At 37.8% G+C, this 23,285-nt stretch overlaps 1 pseudogene; it reads right to left on the bottom strand.

Moving 5' to 3' along the window:
• Nucleotides 1-7,411: 7,411 nt before the first annotated feature.
• LOC115869726 lies at nucleotides 7,412-8,029 on the bottom strand (annotated as a pseudogene).
• Nucleotides 8,030-23,285: the final 15,256 nt, after the last annotated feature.

The following is a 23,285-nucleotide window of genomic DNA, read 5'->3' as shown; positions in this document are numbered from 1 at the left end:
CTTCAAGCCTTTAAGATCCCAGACTCTATATCTTTTGATAGCCAGGCACCATCAGCTTTTTCACCACATTTGCTTATGCACCCTCTCTGTCTTCAGAGAATCATGTCAGGAAGGTGAGCATCATGGAATGCCAATTTAATAGAACAAAGTGTTCTTGCATTGAGGGAGTACTTGAGTGGAGACCTAATGTCCATCTGCTGCCTTAATACTAAACCTATAAATATAGGCACATAGATCTATTTCCTCACCATCATATATAAATATATATTTACATGTGTACATGCTTGTATTTAGACCTCTATAAATGCCCTTGCCTCCTAGTTCTATCCTCTAGTTTAGGGGCCCTAAAACTTTTAAAACAGGGGGTCAGTTCACTGCCCCTCAGATCCGTTGGAGGGCTGGACTATAATTTAAAAAAACTATGAACAAATTCCTATGCACACTGGACATATCTTATTTAGAAGTAAAAAAATAAAATGGGACGAAAACACAGGGTGGGCTGGATAAATGTCCACGGCTGGCCGCATGTGGCCTGCGGGCCATAGTTTGAGGATGCCTGCTCTAGTTCCTTTTACTTTACTCTTGTCCCACTATCATGCTCAGCATTGATTTGCGTTTCAGTAAGTCCTCTAGGTTATATTGCCTTTGATCAAGCTCTGCCAGGCCTCTTACACCCTCGTCGCCAATGATTTTGGATCACTTGTTGTTCCCTTGTCCCTGGGTTTATTAACACACTTCTTTTCACCCACCTCCCCTTCTCCCATGTCTCCTCAGAACTGTCAGTCCCCTTGTTTTCTCCTCCAGATTGTTTATCCAGCCTATCTTATCTAGACAGACATGCAGAGATACTAATAAGCACAAAAACAAGACAGAGCAAAACAAAGCAACAAAAGAAAACAAAACAACAACAATAAACAACCAATTGCATAAAAAGAAAAGCCTGTAAATAGTTAAAGGTCTGTTTGTTGACCTTTAGGAGTGTTTTCTAGTAGAGTTTGATGGGGTGCCATACCCTGCCCCCAAAGTTGATATTTCGTATTCCCTCTGGATTCCCTTGCTCTGCTCCCCTTGCTGTTCTGTTGCATGCCCTTAGTGTTTTCCCTCGGTGTGGTGGGGTCAGATCAGGGGCAATTCCCACATTGTTTCTCCAGTGTTGTCACCTATAAGGATATGGGTCAGAAAGGGATGTCACATCTCATAGTGGAGCCGGCCATATGGTCCTCTGTGCACTGGCTGCTCTGAGCAGGGATATCATCCTCAAGGCTTGGTGGGCCATGATGTGCTCCATTCTCTCTTCCTCCCCCTTCATTTGCTCCCATGTCCTCTGATCAGACATGTCCCTCTCCCTGAAATATATCTTCAGTGATGTCCTCTGAAATAAATTTTTCTGGGGCAAGGGGTGCCTGTCCACGTATTTGGGATTGGGGCCAGTGCCTCAGACTTCTCTAGTGATTCTCTGCTTCATGCCGGTATGTTTTATTCATATCTTCAAGTGCTGGGTTGAAGTCTGGTCCCTCTTTCCCTGTGGAGATATAAACAATACCCTCCCCTTGGCTGGGTTAGTGCCCGGTTTTCCCGCTACCCATATCTTTTCTTTCCCCCCCTCCTTTTTTAATTGGCTACCATATGTATCCCTGGATTTGGTCTGGCTCCTGCCATACTACCTGGACCTCACCCCAGGCAAGTTTATGTACGGTAGCTTTTTCCTTATGCCCCTTTTGCATTTTTTAAGCTTATTTCAGTGGATTCATGTTGTACTTGGCCTTTTGTGCTTGTCTTACTTCGCTTAGCATCATTTCCTCCAGTTCTTCCAATGCGGTGATGTGCTTCATGCATTCATCACTGCTTTTTATCAATGTGTAGTACTCCATTGTATGTAAGTACAGTACCACAGAGTTTTAATCCATTCATCTGTTGAGGGAAATTTGTGTTGTTTCCAACTCCTTGAAATTGTGAAATGTGCCGTGATGAACATTCAAACACAGATTTCTTTCCTGCCTCTTCTGGGTATATGCCCAGTAAGGGGATTGCTGGGTCCTTTGGTAGCTCAATTAACATCTGTTTTAGATATTGCCAAATCGATTTCCATAGTGGCTGTACATACCTACAGGTCCACCAGCAATGGATGAGAGTTCCTATCTCTCCACAGCCCCTCCAACAATTGTTGATTTCTGATTTTTTGAATTGGGCTATCTTTGAGGGTGTTAGGTGGTATCTCATTGTTGTTTTAATTTGTATGTTGCTTATGGCTAATGATCGGGAACATTTCCGCATATGTTTATTGGTCATTCGGATTTATGCCATTGTGAAACTTCTGTGCAGGTACTTTATCCACCTCATCGGTGGGCAATTATCTTTTTCTCTTTTGGGAAGCTAGCAGATTATTGTATATTTTAGTAATAAGGCCTTTGTTTGATGTGTCATTGCTAAAGATGTTTTCCCAGTCTGTGGACCCTCATTCTTCCTATTGAAATTTGTTCCCTCTTTTCTTTGGTTAGGTTTGCCAACAGTTTGATGGTTCTGTTTATCCGTTCAAAGAACCAACTTTTATCAGCACTAAATTTTTCCATAGTTTACTTAGTTTCCCTATCCTGAATCTCAGCCTTGATTTTTATTTTTGTCTTCAGTGATCATGTCAGGAATTTGGGTATCACGGAATGACTGTTTAGGTGAGCAAAGTGCTCTTGTATTAAGGGAATGCGTGCGAGGAGACCCAATGTCCACCTGCTAGACTACTACTAAACCTATAAATATATGCACATCGGTCTATTTCCCCCATAATCATAAATATATTTACATATGTACATGTTCGTATTTAGGCCTCTGTGTTTGCCAATGGGTTGTGTTTTCTAAGCCAGTCTGCTAGCCTCAGTCTTTTAATGCCTGTGTCCAGTTCATTGGTATTCAGGGTTATTATATCCATCTGTGAACTCTGTTATGTCATCTTACAGCTTTGTGCTGGGTGTTTTCCTACCTACCTTTCTTATCAGTTTGTTGTGTGTGTAGTTCGTTCTTGACTTCTTTCCACATTAAAGGCAATGTTATCTTGGCGTCTGATTTCTCTTTTCTGCCCTCTGAGTGGGGTTGTTCTATGTAGCAGTCTCTTATTTATCCTGGGTGAGTGCTGTTCTGCACATGCTGGGTCGGCAAGGATCTTTAGTAGGGCTGGGTTTCTTCAAACGTATTCTTTGTTTTCCCTTGTCTGGCAAGTTTCTTATTTCTCCATCTATCTTGATCGATAATTTGGCTGGATAGAGTATTCTTGGGTGTGTGTTATTTTCCTTCAATTTTTGGAATGTGTTACTCCACTCTCTCCTCTTCTCATAGTGTCTACTGATAAGTCTGAGCATATTCTTATTTAGGAACCTTTATATGTGATTGCTTGTTTTTCCCTAGTTGTTCTCATGATTTTATCCTTTTCCTCAAAGTTGGATAGTTTAACTATTATATGCCTCTCTGACTTCTTCTTGGGATTTAGTCTAGTTTGGTGTTCTTTCAATCTCCTGAATGGTTGCCTGGTTTTCATTCATTAAGCTGGGGAAGTTTTCCTCCAAAACTTCTCTCAAATTTTTGCAGATGACGTCCTTGTTATGTCTTTCTCCAGCAATCGATTTATTCTTATACTGTTCCTCTTCATAGCATCAGACATAGCTCTTAAGTTTTCTTCAGCTTTTCTGATGGTCTTAATTGATTTTTGTTTGCATTTGTTAAAGTCTGCTTGGCTGTCCTCTAGGTCACTGGTGCATTTCTTTGCCTTCTCCAGTCGTTTGGCTAAGTCCTTGAGTCTGGCACTGTTTTTTGTTATCTCCTCCCTAAGCTCTTGTATTTCCATTTGGTGTATGGTCTTTATCTCTTCTATCATCTCATCCTTTTTCTGCACTCTTTCCCAGAAATCCTGTATGACTCCAAGCAGCATTCTGAAATTTTCTTTCTGTAGCAGATCAATGTCTGCTTCTTCTATGCACGTCATTAGGTTCAGGATACCTTCTGCTATTGCCTTTTTTCCTCCTGTTTTTTTCGTTGAGGTTGTTGGGGCTGATTGCTCTTTGCGTTGTGCTCCTTTAAAGGACCCAGCTACCATTTTTCAGGGAGTCGAAGAGCACTGATTCTCTCTGGGAGACCCATAGGAATGCTTCTTCAAACTGCTTGTGGCTAATTTCACTATGGAATTGGCCTACCACTTTATCCTTCTGAGGCCTCATTCTTTCCTTAGTTAACCAGTATTCGGTTATTTGGAGGGCAGGTTGAACAGTCCTCTCAGGGGACGTTAGTTGGGTTGTTGTGGACCCACAAGGGTGGTGCTTCACTGGTTGATCTCACAAAGAGCCATGATGGTGTGGTCCACAGCAGATTGGCACGCCATAGAGGGCGTGCATGGGTACCTGCTGCAACAGGAATGCCAGAGAGAGCTTGTGGATTTCCCACTTTGTTGTAGAGCACAGTGAATGATGTCCAGAATTGCCCTAGTCAGGCAGATCGCATGGAGGCTAGGCAGAGGTTCCTGCAGCAGCATGAAACTTTGGCGAGTGTTGGCCGAGCTGCCTTAAGGCCGTGTGAAGCGCAATCGCAGGTGGGAGGAAGTTCCCTCAGTCACATGGTACCACAGAGGACGGATAGGCTTACCCCCAGCAATGCAGGGAGGATTTCCCCCAGAAGTTGGGTGGGATATCCCCTGGTGAAGGGTGGGTGAGCTTTCCCGAACTTCGGGTTACACTGCAGAGGGTGGAGCACTGTGGTCTGGAGGTCAACAGTGGTTTGTGAGAGGGAAAAAAAAAGGAAGAAAAAACACTAAGCCCACTGAGACTGGGGGGGGCAGAGAGAAGAGAGGGAAACAAAAGTAACAATATAGCTGAGCCTTGATCCCTGTCCATGGGGTTGGAGGGGTTCAATCCCTGCCCTGAGGGAGTGGCAAGTTGTGGCTGTGTTGAGATAAAGTACTTGCACCAGCTCCAAATGATCTTGTCTCTGGCTATGACAGTGGCAGAGCTGAGGTTAGACCCTAGCTGGCCTCCACTATGGTAAGCCAAAAGTCTCCAGCTCCTCAAAACCTAGTGGATCTGTGCCTACTTATTTTTATGATGGTCTTCCTCCGACACAGCAGTGTGGAATTTCCTTCTTAGTAACTCTCCTGTGCTGATTTCTGCAGAGTCCTTTGTATTTTTCACTCAGTCACCATCTTCCCAGAAGTCCTCCATTGTCCAATTTTCACATACATAGGAGGCTATTGAAAGTACCATAGCTTTGGTCAGGCGCATCTTGTATCTCAAAGAAACATCCTTCCTTTCCAATATTCTAAACAGCTTTTTGCAGCAGATTTACCTAATGTAATTCATCTTTTGATCTCTTGATTACTGCTTCCATTGCATTGGTTGTGGATTGAAGTAAGATAAAATCCTTGACAACTTTTATCTTTTCTTCATTTATCATGATGTCACCCTATTGCTCCAGATGTGAGGATTTTGGTCTTCTTTACATTGAGTTGTAATCCATACTGAAGGTGACATTTCACCTTTTATGAAATGAGAAAACCACTCGTGCACTTGAGATTTTCCCATAGCCTTGTCCTTGCAAGCTGTGTTCAACATCACAACGGTTTCTGTGGAATTTTTCCTGAGCAGGAAACAAAAATTTCACTGCTGCACAGTATTCTCTTATATCGGTCATCACAAAAAAATGAGGTTTGAGTAAACTGCTTTTATGAAAAAAAATCACTGTGACAAGAGAGAAACTTCCCAGGTGACACCACTGGGTGCAATAACACGGAGTGAGTTGCTCAATGCCTGTGTAGCAGAGGAAAATGCGGAGTACAATAACTCCTTTCTGCCCAACACAATTCCGGTTTTTTGGGGGTACCTCCCCCTGTATTTATCTTAAGTCACTATGCTTGTGCATTACTCCTTCTATGTATCTGCACCCAAACATAATTTGAATTTTATTTTCTAAATACTTACTTGGTTTGGATCTTTCATATGCAATGTGTCAACACAATTTATTTTCTCCATATGGTTGCAATGGCAAGATGGATGGCCCATGTCTAGCTCCCACATGTGTTAGTTGAACTGATAAGGTTCATTAGTTTAGCCCCTGCCCAGGCTTGTCCACAGAAGAGAATGCAGAAGAGTTTTATTTTAATCAAATCACAAAATTTTCTTTTCCCACTGTTGCAAAGCGCATCTATAATTCCCCATTATATATCCACTTTAAAAAGGTTTCCTGTGAACATTACAGCAAACCTCTTCTTTCAGAGAAATATTCCCAAATTCTTCCACAAATATATAAACTCCATTCTAGTAAATGCCAATAGTACATAAAATTACAGTAAACCAGACACTTAAAAGGACATCCAAGAAGACTTTCAACAGTTTATTAGAAAAATGTAGATATTAAAAAAAAAAAAAAACATTGTCATGAACACAAATTGAGATTTTCAGCCTTGGTATTAAGTGAATATAGAAAAAGATAGATCTCTGGCCATGCCTGGATATATTCCCTTTTTGTAAAAAACATAATAAGATTGATCTGCTTATTTGCTTATGCTTGGAATCATTTAGATCAATATAGTGAAAAAGATAAATTTTATTTAAATGTTTAAAATTATCACTTCCTTCAAGACAACTGACTGTAAATGCATCCAATAATGTATTAATATAGTTTCACTTATTTTTCACACTGACAATGATAATAAAATTTGGTGTAAATGTATAGGCTTTCAAGCAACAATGTACAACCTTTTGTTGTCTTCCATAGTATGAATGTAAAACCTTAAGGGTCAAATAATACCAAATATATGGAATTTAAAAGCCATCTAAATTAGGGTGCTCACTAGATTTAGCTAGGATACACTTGGAACACTGGCAAGTGATGACTTACATAAAATTATGGGAAGTTAATTTCTAGAAAAACAAAACCATAGTGGAACAATCTTAAAGGTACACCAGAGAAAGAGCAGGTTACCAGTTTATGGTGCCAGCCACTTTATTTCACTCATTTTGACACATATAATACAACCTAAATTTTAGTTATCTTAGAAAATAAAGGGACCGATGGCCCCGGAAAAAAAAAAATTAGTTATCTTTCCTTAACTGAGAGATCCCTCTTATACGTCAGCATCTATGTTATGAAGTAAAGGAGACAGGTGAAATGTTTTATTTACCACAACTGCTGAATTAACTGCCTATGCTCTCAACAGCTTCACAGAAGTCTGGAAAATGTTCATGCATAAAATTACAGCCTTAGATAACATAAAATTGTCCCCATACAATGGTATATTTCAACACTTAGTGAAGTATTTTTTAAAACGGTTTGCAAATCGGTTTAAAAGGCAAATACAGCATCTGCTTTTAGAGCTATAAATTCAGGAATTATTTTCAATTATTAAATCTCCCAGAAGTTATTTTTATTTCTCAAAACATCAGTGATATTTATTACTCAGGGTCTGGCATTGTTTATCATCACGGTCTTGTGAGTAATCATCTACTCCATCTGCTTCTGATAAATCTACATCCCCATGTTGTTCATTATTTCAGAGACACGGTCAAAATTAGACAGTTCTTCAACTGAATCATCTTCCCAGTCTTTCTAATTATTGAAAGCCACAATGAGGCAATTAAGCTTTGCTGTTACTTTTGTAAACCTTGCAAATGACTGGACAGATTCCCTTTTGGTAAAGAACATAATAAGATCGATCTATCTGTTCTATGCTTGGAATAATTTGGATCAATACAGTGAAAAAGATGAATTTCATTCCAATATTTAAAATTATCACTCTTCGAGGACAGCTGAATGTAAATTTGGACTTCTCAAAATTTACATTAACATCTTTACTATCTTCAACATAAAATTCAATAAAGACATAGTCCCTTCAATGTTACCAATTTGCAGAAGCAGGCTGTATAGTGAATGGGGTAAGGACATGGGCGAGCATGTGGGAAGGCCTCTCTGATGGCAGTGCCTGGGGAATGAACTCCTCACTGGTGGCAAATCTGTGTTTGCAGTCTCCTCTTTCTTTCTTCAGGTCCCCAAAACACATTGTGCGGAGAGGGCTGCTCCTCCTGTTAGAGACAGGAGGAAAGTGTCTGGTTGATTTTTATATGTTGATCTTGTATCCTGCCACTTTTCAGAGTCCCTCAGTGGTCTGGGACAGGAGCATTTTTGGTTGAGTATTTTGTTCAGTGTTTGTTTTTTATGACCTATTGAGGAAATGAACTAGAGGCCATATCTGACATCCTCTGGCTACACAAGAGGAGAGAAGACACAAACTTTACATCTGCTTATGGATGATGATTCCTAAAAGGCAGAGGTCAGAAATGTCTGCATCCTCCAACATTATTTATACTATTATAACAAAAAATCATCTATCTTATAGTACTCTACTTCTCTTCTGGGTTTGATAATATGTTACAATGCATACAAAACTCACAGACAACGCTTATGATCAAGGGCTTTATTAAGGAAATTTAGATTATAAACCAGGTTCAGAAATGTTAAGGATACTGCTCCGTTGTTCACAAGGCTTCTTAGGCACTCGTAGGCACTCCTCTTTCTCTGGTCCTCAGGCTCTCAGTGATGTGGTGCCATGATCTCTGGTTTCCAAGGGCCACGAAACTCTACTTCTGATCTGCCTGATAGTCTCATAGTCTCAATGGTGCTCCTCTGCTCTGTCTCCAGGTCACCTTTACACATCCTCTGTTCTTAGTATAGCATGGCTTCTACTGCCTGTTTCACTTCAAGCATGGTTTATTCTGTTAATAACTCTTCTTCCTTGATACTTTCAGGAATTCTCTCTTGCATGGATGCTGGCTGTTTCCTGTCCTAGATTCAGTGGTAGTGAATTGGAAGATGATACTTGATTAATGGCTGGGGAAACAGGTTTGGTGGGTTTTGCTGGGTATGATTGTTGGCTTCTGATTGCTGAGGAATAATATTGGGGGGATATATGTGTGTGTTAGATTGGGTTTTATAAAGAAGAAAAACCAGTGACGCTTCTGTGTGTATATAGAAGAGAATTTTGAGGGCTTACACAGTTCTAGTAGTCGGTAAGTCCAGACTTGTTCAAGTTAGATTTCCCCTGACTTGTGAAAGCTGATGAACAGGAAACAGGATAACAAAACAAAAATGGAAGGGGCATAGGCTGACAGATCCAGAGGTAAATAAATCTGAAGTTGGCTGAATGAATCCACTGTCAGTAGTCCACTGATGGCTCCCAGGATCAGCAGGCAATACAACAGAAAATTAAGGAGCAAGATGCAAGATCCACCACCAGAAGAAAGCAAGCGGCCAGAGAAGATGCAATTCTGCTAGCTCTCCCTGTCTTATACAAAATACCACAACCCCAAGGAGGTGTCATCAGGCTGTGACCCAACTGGTAGGCTGGGCTCCACCCCTATCTTTACCCAGGAATGTGTAATCCCTAACCATCACAAATCACATAATCTCAAACCATCACAGATCACTCCATGTCAATTTGATACCTGTACATAATTATTCAATGATACATAATCACTAAACAAAGACAATTACAAAATCATATTTGTACTTTCCTTGATATAACTAACACACATAAAAAAAAACACTAACCCCATTATCACCTTATATTTTATAAGTGAACAAAACATACATACAAATGGGAATTATTTATAACATTTGCATTCCTCATTTCTTCTGCTGGTAACATGATCATAGCTGATATTTAGAATTCCCATTTTCCACTACTCATTCTGTAATTTCTTTGCCTTCAGTGAGTACCTTGGATGATCATGTTTCCTTTCCTGTTGGTGTGACTGAAATCTTCTGTCCTGAAGAATCTGGGCTATTAGTAGTTATGTCAGAATTGAGGTTCTGTACTGTACCATGAACTTAAATCACAGGGTACTGTAGTACTAAGAGACAATTTAAGGAATGTCCTGGATTCAAGACATTCTTCTTTATCACCATTATTCAATATTAATCCAATTCCTCCTTGGTGGACAAGATCAATCTCACCACTTAGTACAATAATACACTTCTTTTCCTGTTGATCCAGAGGCACGGGGAGTCTAAAAGGACCTGCAAGCATTCTTAACTTCTAGTTCAATGAAAACAGTGCTGTATCTTCAGGTATGAATGTTTTCTCCCTTTAGAACCAAACCACTACCCCACCCCCCCAGGAACAAAGAGCAGAGGGTTTCAGGGAAAGGAAGAAAATATGTAGTGAGTGGATCATTAGGAATAAAAGTGAGTGGTGCCACTCCCATTCCCACCCTTTGGTTCCTGGACACATTAATCCTGGCTATTGGAGAAACAATGCCATATATTGGACGACGGCTTAAAAATGCACAGTCTCATGGAGAACAATGTTTCAATATTGCAAGGTACTGCCACCCAGCTATTTTTGTCTTTATAAGTACATTCTATCATTCTATCAAGCCAGCTGCTTCAGGATGATGGAGAACATGGTAAGACCAGTAGATTCCATGAGCATAGGTCCATTGCCACTTTTCATTTGCTGCAAAGTGAATTCCTTGATCTGAAGCAATGCTGTGTGATACCATGACAGTGAATAAGATCTTCTGTAAGTCCAGAAATGGTAGTTTTGGCGGGGACAATGTGTACAGGGAAGGAATATCCATATCCAAAATGTCTATTCCAGTAATAACCAAACACTGCACTTCCCATAGTAGAAATAACCCTAGTAATCAACCTACCACCAGGTTGATCCCCTGATGAATGGTCCCATATCTTGGATTTAGTATCTATCTCTACTGCTGGCAGATTAGGCATTCAATAGTGGCAGAAGCCAGGTGAGGCTTGGTGAGTGGTCATTGTTCACGTGCTCACTGGGAAAGACCAGGAGTGCCTGGTGAAAGAGGACAATTGCTTTCCACAGAATGTTTCTCCTCTCCACTTGCTTGTTAAATCCTCTTCAGCAGCGATAATCTTTTGGTGAGCATTTACATGAGAGACAAATATCTTCACTTTTTTGATCCATTCAGAAAGGTCTATCCACATAGTCTTCCTCACATATCTTTGTTATCAATTTCCCAATCATGTTCCTGACCACCCAGCCAAGCCATTGGTTACAGTCCATGAATCTATATACAGTCACACATGTGGCCTTCTCTCCTTCCAAGTACTCTGAACAATCAAGTGTAACATTCAAGTTCTGCCCATTAGGAGGATTTCCCTTCACCACTGTCCTTTTGAGTGGTACCTTAATATTACACAGAACCATTGGTAAACCAAGCACAAGTTTTTTCTTCCTCAGTCAACTGATCACAAAATACTTCCCATGGGCCCTAGGGTTCAGACTGGGAGAAAGATAGTACTGTGAAAAAAGTGGAGACCATAGGCATTAGGGCCACTTTTTCATGCAGTTTGTAACTTCATGTCTTATTGTAGCTTGATCTTGTATATACCACTTACCTTTAATGATAGAGTGCTATTGTGCATGACCAATGTTATGACATTGTAGGTCAGACAACACCCAATTCACGGTGGCAGCTCATGCTGCAGAGTGACTTGTTGGCCCATGGTGAGGTGTTCGGTCCCACTAAGACCAATAACAAGCTAAAAGCTGTCTTTCAAAAGGAGAGTTGTTGTCTGCAGAGAATGGCAGAGCTCTGCTCACAAATCCTGTTCTATGATTCACCAATAGAGACCTCCCAAAGACTCCAAACTACATTTCCATCTCCTACTGACACTGCACATACCCCATAGCAGAGCAGTCTGCATAACAGCCTGAACCTGTTGAAGAGCCTTATCTTGTTCTGAGCCCCAACCCAAACTGGCAGCTTTTTATGTCACTTATTTCAGGGATTTAATATGGTGGTTCTTCCAGTTGTTGAGTACGTTTATTCCAAAAATGAGTTCCGTAACTGATGAAATTCCTACAGGATAGTTTCAAGGACCCACTGAATTCACTGTAAGATGGGCCTGACTTGTGGACCTTTATGATGGTGAGCCTTCAAAACTGTTTTTGTTTCCTGGGATTAATGTCAATTCAGAGTCAGTGTTCAGTAATCCATGAAACATCCGATTATTTCCTTTTCCATCATCAACAGTTGCTCTTGTGATAGGCTACAGATCGCATTGGCAAAGACTTGGAGAAAGGCTAACATAAAATGTTGGTGGTTTAATGGGAACCTTCCTTAAAAGTACCCAGTCTCCATTTCTTTCAAGGGGTTGTGGATCCATAAACTGTCTCAAGTCTGTGAATTAATTGAGGGGGTCATGGTTCTCTATTCTGGTGATTTGAGTTAGGCTGACGTTTACCTAATCTAGAAGTTTTCTGCTTTTATAACTCAAGTAAACATTTTGTAGGCTTCCCATCTATTTTACTTCTAATGACATCCTGCCTAAGTAAACAATACCATAGGTCATAAGAGTCAGGCTATTTTTTATTACTAATTTGTTCTGCTGTCCATCATCCCACTCTACTCAGTATCTTTCTTATACAAAAGTCCATAAGACCAAACCCTAAGGAGGTGCCATCAGGCTACAGCCAAATTGATAGGTTACGTTCCACCCTTACTCTTACCCATAAATGTCTAGTTGAAAAATCCATAAACATCAGAGAATGAGTGCAAAGAAAGAAGAAAAGAAACAAGCAAACAAACAAGAAGAGATATTTTCTGATTGCTGATAACTTTTGTGGGTGCCAGTGCAGTTATAGGTGAATGAACTCAGTTATGTGGTTCCTGCTCTCATTGGGACATTGCTTTAATAATTAAAAATGACCATGTTGTTCCATTTGGTGGTTTACAGCTCCTTATTTATTATTCAGTCTCTCATTACCATTGGTATTTGATCTACTTTATTCTTTCCCTTGAAACACTGATTTCCATAATTGTCATCCATACCAATTTCATTTTCATTTTTGAGTATTCATTGTAAAGGGACTCTATAGAATACTTTCTAGACTGCTCCCTTGGATCCACTAACCTCTGTGTAGTGTTTTTAATGTTTATTCATATATATTTTTCACTTGTCTTTTCCAGATTATTCTAAGGCTTGGGGCAGATAATGTTTAGTGTTTCAAAAACATTTTCCTTTTTCCTTGAAGGACTGTATTCATTGATTTTTACTATTAGATCTAACTGTATCACTGAATTTAGCCAAATAAATTTACAAAGATATGATGTATGCCACTCTCAGAATGGGACCTGGGTTAATTTCATGTGTCAACTTGGTTAGGTTATAGTACCTAGTTATTCAACCAAATCAATATAGTCATTGCACTGTAAGTGTATTGTGGATGTGATTAGCAACAAAAATTTGTTAACTTTATGTAAAGAAGATTTTCCTGGATAATGTGTGTCTAATTCAAAACCTTAAGAATAAAAATAAGGTTTCTTTGAAGAGGAAGAAATTACTATTAATAAAATAAATAAATAGTTCCTTTCAAAGAGTTGCCAAGCTGCCTTTTCTGGTTTTCTGTACTATGATTTTTGAACACATTTTCTCGACTGGTTCTTTTTATTTTCAGGTGAAACCATGACATACAGTTCTATAAAACTTTTCTATAAACAAAATAAATTCGCTTTTCCAATCCTCTGTATAAATGGAAATAAGTCTGAAGTCTTCAAAAATGTGTAGAGTAAGAAAGATTATAAACTAGGAACAGGCATGTTGATTATTTTAACAGTGAAAATAAAGCATTAATTGGGTTATTTAAACAAATTTATTTTTGTTTTATCCTTAGTATCTTGTTTTAGTTATTATTTTTAACCATACTTTTTATTGCTTAATTCACAGAATTTTTACCAGGAATGACAAAAGATCCGAAATATTTTATATAAACTGAGTGGGCTTATAATGGAAAAATATATTAGATAATGAAATACAGGAGAACAATTAAGTGTAACAACAAAGTATTTGGTAAAACTCTTGCATCAATATAATAAACAGCACTTTTATGTTTGTTGAATATGTAGTTCAATAGGAAATGGCCATTGCAGGAAATACAGTATTGGTTGTTTCTGGCCAATTTTAGAATATATATTGGAAAAACCTAATGAATTGGAAAAATTGGGCTACTTTTCAATAAAAATGAAAAAATAATAGACAAAGGACAGAAATTTTGATATTGGGAAATAAGTAGAATAAGTCAAACTAATAAGTCAAAACACATAAAATGACTTTGAGAGCAACAGGTCTATTAAAAATAGTCCATTAAACAGAGATTCAGCTCTGAGTTGTAGAATAAAGAAAAAGAACAAATACGTGTTGAACATGAAATCTAAGAAAACCTTGAGGTTGTTGGGAATTTTATTAGAACTTTATTATTGGATAGAAACTGACCAAATTTGTCAAATAAACTATGTATTTTGATTTAATAAGGCGACATCTCTTTGCATATTAGTATCTTTGAGAAACCAATTTTGCTTCAGTAGAAATAAAGACAGAAAAAGATTTAGTTTCCATATATGACATAATTCTATAATGTCTTTTAGATTCAGAGATTATAATTTAAACCACACCCCCTACAAAGATGGTTTTAGGAACCATAGAACACAAAAGAAAAAACAGAGCCTCCACAAAATCACAAGATTTTAATAAAGTAACTTTTGATATCACAAACAAATCGAAAGTACTTCTTTCAAACTAAATGACTTTCTTTAGTGTTTCATAGAACGTAGATTTGCTGGCAATTGAATTCCTTTCTTTCAATATTTAAATCAACAATCCCTTTCTTCTTGGCTTGGTTTCTGATGAAATTCCACTACAATTCTTATCCTTGTTCTTCTAATGTATGTGTTTAAATTTTTGTTGTTGTTGAACTGAGGAATACTTGAAGTATTTGCTGATGAAGATCAGGATTATAGTCCCAGTATGGATTCAATGTAAAGAAAACCCAAATCCTAAAAACTAGTCCTATTGGTGATATCATGATAAATAGAGAAAAGACTGAAGTTGCCTAGGATTTTATCTTGCTTGAATCCACACACAATCAATGCTCATGGAAGCAGTAGTCAAGAGATCAATTAACACATTGCAGTTGGTAAATATGCTGCACAAAACTTCTTTAGGTGTTGAAAAACAGTTACTGAGTACTAGGGTGCGCATAACCCAAGCCATGTTATTTCCTTTTGTTGTTACTGTTTTTTCTTTTCTATTTTTTTGTGAGTGAGTGAATGAGTCAGTGAGTGAGTCTATGAGAGAGAGTGAGTTAGTGAGTCAGTGAGCGAGGGACAGTGAGTGAGTCAGTGTTAGTTATTTTTCTATTTTTTTGTGAGTGAGTGAATGAGTCAGTGAGTGAGTCTATGAGAGAGAGTGAGTTAGTGAGTCAGTGAGTGAAAGAGAGTGAGTGAGTGAGAGAGTGGATGAGTCAGTGAGTCACCCTGGTATTTTCAATAAACTCATATGCATGTAAAAGTGGGATGTCAAATAAGGAAGACTGGAGAAGAATAGATGCATTTGAATTGTGATGTTGGTAAAGAATATTGAATTTACCTGGGCTGGCAAAAGAACAAACAAACCTGTCTTGGAAGAATGCAGCAAGAATTTTACTTAGAAACAAGAATGGTGATACTTTATGTCACATATTTTGGACATGTTGTCAGGAGAAACTAGGCTCTGGAAAAAAATGTCATACTTGGTAAAGTAGAGGGGCAAGAAAAGAAGAGGGAGATTCTCGAAGAGATGGAATGAAACAGTGGCTGCAATAAAGGACTCAAACATAGAAACAATTGAGACGATGGTGCAGGAATGAGCAATGTTTTGTTCCTTTGTACATAGGATCTCTATGGGTGGGAATAGACTCAATAGTACCTAATGAGATATATATATATATGTGTGTGTGTGTGTTAGTTAGTTTACTAATTTTTAAATGTACAGTGACATTAATTTTTATGTTATATACAAGTTTAATATTATTATTTTAAAAATTATTCTATCAGCATGAGCAGAAAAAAACCCTCAATATTTCCTAAAATGTGATTCTCTTTTTACATTTCTTCTTTTTCTTGGCAACTACTAATAAGTTTGGTTTCACTATATTTATCTATTTCATAGGTCAAATCATACATTATTCATATTTTTGAAATCCATTTATATCATGTATCATGAAATTTTCAAAGTTCATTTAGGTTACAGTATGTATGAGGAGTTCATTTCTCTTAATAACTGAATAACATTTAATTATATGTTCACGCCACATTTTATTTAGCTATTCATCTAGTGATGGATATTTTAATTGTTTCCATTATAGATAAATAAGAATAAAGAGTTTCCAATACTCTTTATTTTCTGATGTCTATCAAATGTTATTTTTTATCTTTTTATTTTATTTTGTAATTGTGATATATTTTGGTGCAAATAATTTAGTACTTAGAATGTTTGGTCATTTAATTGCTGAAGACTAAAATGGTGCATGTGTTGTTAGGTAAGTGGGACCCAGGATAGGTAACCCTGAAAGAAATGGGGACTGGACTGAGGTTTTTTAACATGTCCTCTCTCTTCAACATAGAGGTATTCATCTGTTCTATGCCATAATTCCTGTTATACTTGTAACTAACTTTATGGGTTTTTTGGTGTTTATCTATACAAGATATTCAGGAGAGGCAACCTTACAGAGATGGTGACTAGACCAATGCTTCCTCAGGCATGAGAGGGATGGGAAAGGAGCGGAAAACACATAATGGTGAGTACAAGACAAGAGTAAGTGTTCTAAAATTGATGACAAGGAGTGTGTAGCTTTTCTTGTTGTGTTTGAACAATTGAGTTGTATCTGAGAGCATTTACTGAAAGGCGGATAAAGATAACAGTGGGATAGTTTATATATATATATATAAACATATATAACTATATAAAAAACAAGGATGCAGATAGGCTTTGCACCTCTTCTTAAATCTTCACTCAGTATAAGAATCATTTGTTTTAATAATGTGGCATTTTATGATACTCACCTTCCTGATACAATCACTAAAGACAAAGTGGATGCATAAGCAAATGTGGTGAAGAAAGATGATGGTGCCCGGCTATTAAAAGATAAAGTGTTTGGGGTCTTAAAAGCCTGTAATTTAAAAAACAGCCATCTAGCAGGGAAGCAACAAATTCCAAATGGAAGAAGCACACCAGCCTGTGTGATCAGGAGGTATCGATGGGAAGAGGTACCAAAAGTTTAAAAACACACAACCTACTGGATTTGAAGGGGCATGATGCAATGGAGACCCAAAATCCACCCGCAAGATGAGAGTCCCTTTCAGAAAGGCCACATGGAATGGATAATAGAGCCAAGGTGCAGTAAGGCACTGATGAACCACATAACTATCCGCTAATTCTTTAATATTTCCTCCCCTTACTAGTAAGCTTTTTATGGGTTTTACCACATTGATCACATTAGATTTGTGGATGTTCATTTGTATACTTAGGATCACATGGTATATGAAGGTCAAAATGGAGGACCTCTCAGAGACAGTGACGGAGTGGTGGTTCCATGAGGGTATGGGAGGAGGGAAGGGATGAAAGGGATGCTGATAGCACTGATGATTGCAAAACCCTACCAGATGAGATTGAACAACAGAATTGTATGTGAATGGATATATTGAAATGTGTAAGATATTTCAATAAAACTATTATTTTTTAAAATGCTTGGTGATTTTTTTTTTGTTTTGGATATCTATTTGTTGTCTGCCATTAATGTAGGAATTTCCATGGCCAATATTACTTCAAATATACCTCTACCTAGGTTTTGACTTCTTTTTTATTTTATTATACACATATTTCAACTTTTGAAATTATATCAAAATTATTGTATGTATGTCTTTTTCTGCCTATTGTTATTTTCATTTCCCCCACTTTTTCTTTTATTTTTGAAACCTTTCTTTCTTTTCAAGGTCACAGATTCTTTCCTTAGCTATGGCCAGTCTGCTTCAGATAATCATCATTTGTTACAGGTTTTCTTTTCTTTTCCTTTTTTTAACTCTCCTCCACATTATAAAACTTTGTACTTCTTTACTTATATTACACTACTTGTTATATACTCTCTACTTTTCCATTTTGTTTGTGTTCAAGTATCAGTGAATTCTTTATAAATCATAGCAAACCTATGTGCACCAGAAGGAAACACAACCTGAACGTGTACCAAGTTAAAAATCTTGCTTGAACCCATTGTTGCAGATGTTTTGCCAGTTCATCTTTTTGAAAGATTTCCTATTTATTTTTGGCTCATTACTTTATCAAGCATGATGTCTTTCACTGTGGAATGTTGCCTTTTGGTAACTTGTCCAAAGTAGATGACAGATTTTCGCCATTCTCATTTCTATGGAGTATTCTTGCTATACTTCAATTTAGAGAATTGGTTGTTTTCTGGAAGACTATGCTATATTTCAATATTCTTCACCATCACCATAATTCACAGGTATTATTTCTTCTTCATTCTTCTTTATTCATTGTCCAGCTTTTGCATGCATAGGAGGCAATTTAAAGCAAGCAGTTGAAATCTGGCTAGACCGGAACATGTATACTGGTACAAATAAGAGCTTGAAACACAGGGAATCCAGAACAGATAAACCCCTCAGGACCAATAAGAGGAGCAGCAATACTAGGAGTATAAGGGTGAGGTGGGGGGAGTTAAGGGAAACCGATCGCAATGATCGACATATGGCCCCCATTCCAAGGGGATGGACAGCAGAAAAGTGGGTGAAATGAGATAGCAATTGGTGTAAGACATAATAAAAAAGAAGAATTTATAAATTATCAAGGGGACATGGGGGAGGGAGTGGGGAGGGAGGAGGGGAGATGAGGAGCTGATGCCAGTGGAAAGAAAATATTTTGAAAAAGATGATGACAACATATGTAATGATGTGTCTGACAAAATGTATATATGTATGGATTGTGACAAGATTTCTAAGAGCCCCCAGTAAATTAAAATTCAAAAAAGAAAGAAAATAGTGTAGCTTGGATCAAGTGCACCTCAGTCCTCAAAGGAATATATTTGCTCTCATTTTGTTTGTTTGTTTTTCACAATCATAAGAGTTCTTTTGCACAGAAGACTGACAAAAATGCCTCTTATCATCACTCTCACTCAACACCATGCTAGAAAGCATAGATAAAACCATTGTTGTTGCTTGGTGTCATCCAGACAATTCTGACACATAGTGAGACAATACCCAATAGAACAAAGTAATGACTGGTCCTGAACTATTGTCACAATTTTTCTCATGCCCGAGCTCATTATTGCAGCCACTGTGTCAATCCATCTTTTTGTGGGCCTTCCTCACTGCTCTTCCCCTTTACCAAGTATGGTATCCTTCTCCAGGGATTAGTCCCTCCTGATAATATGTCCAAAGTATGTAAGACAGAGTTTTACCATCTTTACCTCTTAGAAGTATTCTAGTCACACTCCTTTCAAGATAGATTGGTTTTTCCTTTTAGCACTCACTAGTATTTTCAATATTCTTCTCCAGCACCCCAATTCAAATGCATGATTCTTCTTTGATTATCCTTCTTCAAAGTTGAAGCTGTACATATATGAGACAATTGAAAACGCCATGGCTTTGGTCGGGTGCACCTTAGTCCTCAAAGTAATTTCCTTGTTCTTCACACTTTAAAGATGTCTTGTGCAGCAAATTTACTTAATGCAATGCATCCTTTGATCTGCTGCTTCCATTGCAATGATTGTGAATGCAAGCAAGAGAAAATCTTTGAAACTTCAATTTTTTTCTCCATTTATATGATGTTATCTGTTAGTCCAGTTTTGAGAATTATAGTCTTCAAAACATTGAGTAACAATCCATACTGAAGGCTGTAATCCTTGATCTTCATCATTCATCAGCAAATGCTACAAGTTCTCATCACTTTCAGCAAGAAAGGTTGTGTCATCTGCATTGAGCAGGTTGTTCATAAGCCTTCTTCCAATCCTGGTGCCACAAAGATCTTAATGCAGCCCAAGTTATCTTATTGTTTTCTTAATATATTGTTTCAGATTGAATAAGTATCATGGAAGGATACAACCCTAATGCACGTTTTTCCTGATTTAAAACCATGCAGTATTCCCTTCTTATGTTTTCACAACTGGTTCCTGATCCATGTACAAGTTCCATTAGACAGCTGAAAGAAAGCAGTGGAGTACAATTTGTGTGGGTGGGGTGGGGTGGGGGAGCTTAACTCTCACTATTTGCAGATGCTATGAATTTATATGTATAAATCCCCAAAGACCCTACAAAATTATTGTTGGAAACAGTTGAGGGTTTCGGTAAAATAGCAGGATACAAGATTAACAAACATAAACCAATTGGATTCCTGTATCCAAGAAAACAGAGCTCTGAAAAAGACATTAAAAAAGCATTATTATTTACAATTATTGCCCCAAAGAGGAAATATTTAAGAATAAACTTAGAGAAAGAAACAAAAAACACATACAAGGAAAACTACAGAGTGCTATTACAAGAAATCAAGAGATCTACACATACAGAAGAATATCTCATTTCATGGATAGGAAAATTGAATACTGTGAAAATGTCAAAACTATCCAAAGAAATCTATTAATGCAATACAATTCTGATACAAATGCCAATTTTATTCTTTAGGGAAATGGAAAAACTAATTACTAACTTCATATTGAGAGCTAAGAGACCTAGGATATGCTAAGAACTCAAGAAGAAGAACAAAGTAGGAGGCTTAGAATTACCCAACCACAGAACCTATTACACAGCCACAGTAGTTAAAGCAGACTAGTATAGGTACAATGATAAGTACATAAACCAATGGAACAGAATAGGAACTCCAGAAATAAATACATCCACTTACTGGAAACTGATCTTCAACAAAATTCAAACAAAAAACATTGAATCAGAAACATACAGCATCTTCAAAAAATGATGCAAATAAGTGGTATCTCATTTTGCAGAACAATGAAACAGAAAGTAAAAGACAAGAAACAAACAGATTACCATGTTCAATGCAGTACAGTTCACTGTAGCAAGTAGCAGGAAACAGCCCAACTGCTGCACATAGAAGAGCAGATAAAGAAAACTCTGATCATACACATAATGGAATACTGTGTATCTCTAAAAAGAAGTGATGAACTCATGAAACACCTCATGACATGGATGGGTATAGAAACCATTATTCTGAGTAAAGTTAGTCAATAAAAAAAGGACAATTATTGTTTGAGACCACCTCTATAAGCATAAACAACAACTGAAAGACAGGCATCTGTTCTCAAGTCATGCAATTTAATCTGGTCTGCAAAGTGATGAAGTGGTGTGACTGTCTTATCCTCAGTATTCATGCACCACCCCCTTATTTGCACATTTTATAAACTTTGAGAGAGGAGTCCACAACTCAGCTTGGGTCAATTTCTTGGGGAGAGAAAGAAAGGATCAATCAGTTCCTGCTATGTAGCATTGGTACACATTCATCCTAAATCAACACACACACTCCTACAAGTGTGTTCAGTGAGCTTTGTCGAAAATTCAAGTCCAGAGCTGATGGCATGGACATATCTGTGTCAGATAAGATGATTCCACGTCTATTGGTGGGTTAACAATGTAGGGAAACCTGTCATTGTGAAAAATGCTTAACGTTACTTACATAGATACCCAAAGATAGAATATGATCAATATTATGTTTCTAATTAGGCACTTTTGACTTACTCCCTATACAACCCTTGGTGACTCAGGCCACAAGCTATACAAAACTGGGCTTTTAGACTTTGTCCTTTCAGGTAAACAATATCCTTCATAGGTCACACAAGAAGGATAAAAGTTGAAAACCTCAATAAGCAAATTGCACATTACCTGTAACACACATATTGCAGATTAAAGAAAATGAAGTACTACCTGGGATTTAAGGCTGAAACACACTAGTGTGAAAAGAATCAGATGGCTACTATCCAAAGGTTATGAATTTTGAAGTAATTGTACTTTGAGGGTACCCAATAAATGGCAATCTAAGACTATGGTATGTTTGCGATTTTCATCCTCTCTTTGCATCCTTATGACATGTCTTAGACTGGCAGATATAATTCTTCCTTAGTGAATGACCATTATTGAAATGTTTGCCCTACCTCCGATCCTTATTGTTTGTGTAAATAATATCCAATCACTTAAGTATTAATCTGTACATGTCAACAATCCATGTATTTCTGTATAAAAATTGCCCTATACATGCACACTTTCCTTTTCTCAACAGTATCTTAAATTCTGTATCATTGGCTAAATTAATGATATTATCAATAGGACTACCTTGTGCCCTATGAGGTTGATTTATATTGTTCCTCAATAAAATGATAATGGTGTTTCTTTTTCTTTCTTTCTTTTCCTTTCTTCTTCTTTTTCTTTTTTTTTATAATGGTGTTTCTAAAGTGGACCAGGGACATATATAAGTCATAGCTGTTTGACTGTATTTTGAGCTCAACTTAATTATTGCCCTAATTTAAGATCAATTAATTCTTATGATTTTGCCTTAATCAATAATTGCTTTCATGAAGAGATCGCTGAAGATATGTGTGTTAAAGCAAAGTATGGTGTAGACACACATGTTTCCCAACCAGCAGATCGATTAGTGCCTGCAATCTTAAAGGCTTTTCTTCAAAAAGGAATCATCTAAGTGAGGTAACAGTTAATCCACATGGGAGGATTATATGTGGAAACCCCACTGAGTGAATGGGGCTTTACCTCAAAATTATCTGTAGCAATTTTTTTCTGATTATGAGATTTATTAAGGATTTTAACACAATATGAATACCCAGGATACTTTTATCTGGAGAAGACAGTCTCTTCTCAGCTGTGCCTGGAGACAGGCCTGTCTCTGGTCTTCTTAGCCACGTAGTCTGTTGGCCTATTCCCTGCTCATGCAATGCTACAAAGCTCTTTTAGGGATGCCAAGAAATGCTCAAAGGGTATGCCACTTCACCATATTCCTCAACCTGAAGGTGCTGAGCTCTAATTTCATTGGTCGGCAAACAACTCCCCCTAATTAAGTGCATGGAGTTACTTTATACCGTAAGTCAGGCTCTTGCCCAAAGGCACTAAGATTTAATTGCTCCGTGTACTGGTAAATCGAACTATCTGTACCATGCTCTGACACTTGTGCCTGTTGCTATTGCTGCTTTTCTACCACTCCTCTAGTGCAAAATTTTCACCTTGATCAAGAAGTTCCAATACGCAGAACCTTCAGAGTCCCAAGAATGTGATAAATTCCTAGAACATCTCTCTTGCTGGTAGTGCATTCCACCCTTCTACTTCTGAGATGGCTTATTTTATACCCAGCAGGCTGTAAATAACAATTAACCTTATTAACAGTTACCGACAAATGAATCCTACCAGTGTCTTACCCCACCTTCTTATCCAGACGCATCAGGA

The sequence above is a fragment of the Echinops telfairi genome, unplaced genomic scaffold (assembly GCF_000313985.2).
Source record: "Echinops telfairi isolate 266 unplaced genomic scaffold, ASM31398v2 ScPeMD7_42;HRSCAF=159, whole genome shotgun sequence".
In the NCBI taxonomy this organism is placed as follows: domain Eukaryota; kingdom Metazoa; phylum Chordata; class Mammalia; order Afrosoricida; family Tenrecidae; genus Echinops; species Echinops telfairi.
This window is presented reverse-complemented; position numbering and strand designations above follow the sequence as displayed.